This window comes from Sitophilus oryzae, unplaced genomic scaffold (assembly GCF_002938485.1).
Source record: "Sitophilus oryzae breed Bouriz unplaced genomic scaffold, Soryzae_2.0 scaffold_821_pilon_pilon, whole genome shotgun sequence".
Lineage (NCBI taxonomy): Eukaryota > Metazoa > Arthropoda > Insecta > Coleoptera > Curculionidae > Sitophilus > Sitophilus oryzae.
In genome coordinates, this window is record NW_022147441.1 from 1 (window position 1) to 3740 (window position 3740).

The following is a 3740-nucleotide window of genomic DNA, read 5'->3' on the forward strand; positions in this document are numbered from 1 at the left end:
TCTGAAAAGTAATGTACTAGGTGTTGACAAACTTTTATATTATAGCATGCATATTTAAATATCTTTGAATATCTCAAAAACCAAAGATATTAGACATATTAAACCCTTATAATAAAAGTCTTATTTTATGCCAAAGAATCCAAAAATGAAATAAAATACCGAGTGTTCCATAAGAAAAAAATATAACTTTGGAATGGATCTTAGTTCTGACACACCCTGTACATTTCAAAACAATTTTAAATTACGCACATTGCCTTCCCACACATATCCATAAAATATTTTGTTTCTACATCTTTCCGTTTTCGTATAACCGAAGCGAATGAGGTGCGCCCCCTCTGTATTTATGTAGATTTTCGGTTTGGTCTATCTCTCCATTATTAATTGCAAATAAGGCTATAATAAGTATTCAGTCTACAAATCTCAGTTTACTAGTGGCATCTAGGTATATGTATACCCCAAATCTACTTATTAATATATTGTAGACCGTTTTTCAAAAAAAGTTGATATGTGATCTTTTGCTGGTTCACCCATTATAAGCAAATAACTTTGGCCACTGAATTTTTAGCATTCATTGATATTATTCACACCAGCTATATTGTGTTTTGTATGCTAATATCAAGTGAGTATATTAAAAAGAATAAAAATAATTAACCATATATTTGATCGAATCCATATATTTTTATACTAACGTAGAGAACGCATAATACGAGTATATCCCATATTTTCAATCAAGGTATTGCGAAAACTTGTTATTTAAGCCTTTTAAAAGTCAATTATTTTGTCTATATGATAAGTAAATAATATATTATGATAATAAGTATATCTACCAATTAAAATAAATATACTATACAGGGTATTCCTTATTAATTTCAACAGCCCCGGATCTACAATTTTTTTGAACCGGGGCAAAAAATTGATTGTAGCGCCCCCTCTCACCAGCGTTTGCAATAAATTAATTTAAAAAACTTACAAATATCTAGATATAGGTAAGCATTTTTCGTAAACGGGGCAGAATTAGCTCTTAAGCTTCATTCAGAACCTCCGAATTAGTGGAATAACTTAGTGGTTTCAATTAGCGTAGAAGTTTGTTCCTTTAATTTCAATGTAAGCATTCAGAACGTCTAAATTATTGGTAGTCATTTTCAATTAGTAGAAAAAGTAAACAAACTTTTAAGTTTTCCACTAAATATACTTCAAATTTTGCGGGAAATGTCATTTTGGCCATTGATTAGCATCCGTCAAGAGAAATCGTGGTTAGAAATCAAAAGTTTATTGTTTTATAAGCTAAATATTTGGCTTTCTTTATGGATACATCTGACTACCGCAAGCTGTTGCTAGGATATTCTATTAATTTTAATTGTGTTTTTTAAACATTGTGAACGATCGTAAACTAAAAAGTGTAATTATTGAAACCGCTAATTTATTACACTAATTGCGAGGTTCTAAATGAAACTTTAGAATGTGTTTAAAAACTAACTAGGCGTTTTAAAATAAAATGAATACTTGATAGAAGAACGTAAGGTGCATACTAGGCGCTTTGTGGAGTATTTTTTTTTATTTTCAACCATATTATTTGCGTAGCTAGATATTCTGTGATACTATATTATGATTTTGGCGCCCCCTGACACTGGCGCCCGGGGCAGGTGCCCGGTTTGCCCCCCCTTGGATCCGGGGTTGAATTTCAACCAGTGCCGTCCATATACATGTTCTATATTGAATATTTTTAAAGAAAAAAATGGTACACCACTGACATCTCTTAAAAGAAAAATTATTTTCAAAATCTCGATTCGTTCTAAACAATTTTTATCTCTTGATTAAATGAAAAACAAAAAATCCGGCGACGACAGTTTTTAGAAGAGCCAATTAGCTATCTTTTAGTAAAAAAATCAACTTTCTAGAGCAATAAGTCGTTATTTAGTCAGTAGAGAGTACTTAGTTACGTAGTCAGTAGAGACGACACAGATAAACATTAGCATTTTATATATGTAGATTTTGACGCATGGTAGACGTGTATCAGATATAACATCAGAGATATTTTGAAAAAAAATGGAAACTTTTACCACCCTGTATCTGAAAAGTTAAGATGTTTAGGACATACAGTCATAGGAAGTTTTTTTTAGAACAGGTTAAAGAATCACCCCCTTAAATATATTGGCATGTCAGTAAGGAACACCCTGTATATAGTAATTAATTAAACGTTTAAAACGAAATAGACTAAATAAAAGGTTATTTAATATTTTGGCACCATTAGCTGTTATATATTTTTGAAATATGAGTAATTAAAATTTTTAATTTGAAATCGAGAGGTCAAACAAATTTGTTGTTTTTAAATACTCTAATAAAAAATTGCTAGGTTTATTTAATTGAAATCTATACTAATATATAAAATCCTTAAGTGACTGACATACTGATTAATCACGATCCTGCTCAAATCACTCAACGTAAGCAGCTCAATTTTGGCATACAGGTTGATTCTAGGGTATAGAGTTTCGATAAGAAGGGATTTTTCGAAATTCCAGTTCCAAGAGGGTGAAAACACCCCTCAAATATTACAATATTTTTTATTTAAAAAACGGTCAAGTTTCCGAAAAAACGCTTAAACACGTATATTTTATATTGTCTTGTTTACATATTTTAAATTTTTTTAAAAATGTATACAGGGTGTTTCGAAAAATCTGGTCATTGATTAATCACGATCTTGCTTAAAGCGCTTGTCATAAAAAGCTGATTTTTGGAAAACAGATTGATTTTAGAGTGTAGAGGTTCGATAAGAAGGGATTTTTCGAAACTCGACTTCTAAGGGGGTGAAACTATCCCTCAAATATTAAAATATTTTTTTATTTAAAAACCGGTGAGTTTTTCGGAAAAACTCTTAAACACGTATATTTTATTTTGTTGTTTTACATATATTAAGATTTTTTATTTTTAAATTTATACAGGGTGTTTCATAAAATATGACTATTGAGTAATCACGATTCTGCTTAAACTGCTTGACGTTTAAAGCTGATTTTTGGCAAACGGATTGACTGTGGGGTGTAGAGGTTCCTTAAGGAGGGGTTCCTCGAATCTTAAATTCCAAGAGGGTGAAAACGCCCTTCAAATATTACTAATTTTGTTATTTAAAAAACGGTAAGTCTTTCGGGAAAACGCTTGGACAAGCATAATTTATTTGTTTGTTTTACATATTTTAAATTTTTTTAAAAAATCATACAGGGTGTTCCAAAAAGTTGGGTAATTTCTTAACCACGATTCTGCTTAAATTGCTTGACTGCTTGAAAAAGCTTATTTTTCGAAAACGGATTTTTCGAAAGTCAAATTCCAACGAGATGAAATTACCCCTCAAATAATACCAAGTTATATAATAATATCGCCATATTGTTTTTTCTCGTGCTGACATAAATGTGAGAAAATTTTATCCAGTTTGTATGTTAATGGAAATACTTGCTTTGATTTATCATCACCATTACAATAAATGATTAATCGATGTACTTAAACAGCCGTTAAACGGTAGCCTACTAAAATGCCGTTAATATATAATATGACGTCGTTAATGTCGGCGGAAAGTAATGCCTGGCGATAGGCATTTTGCAAGAGCACCTGTGGCTCCGTGGCTGAGGCTATTGCTTCGTGAGCGGAAGGTCCGTGGTTCAATTCTCACGCCGGACCAAGACTTTTTATATTTTTTTTGCTTATAGCTGTGCTTATAGTGTGATCTTATTGTATTGGTTTCACTCTTTTTG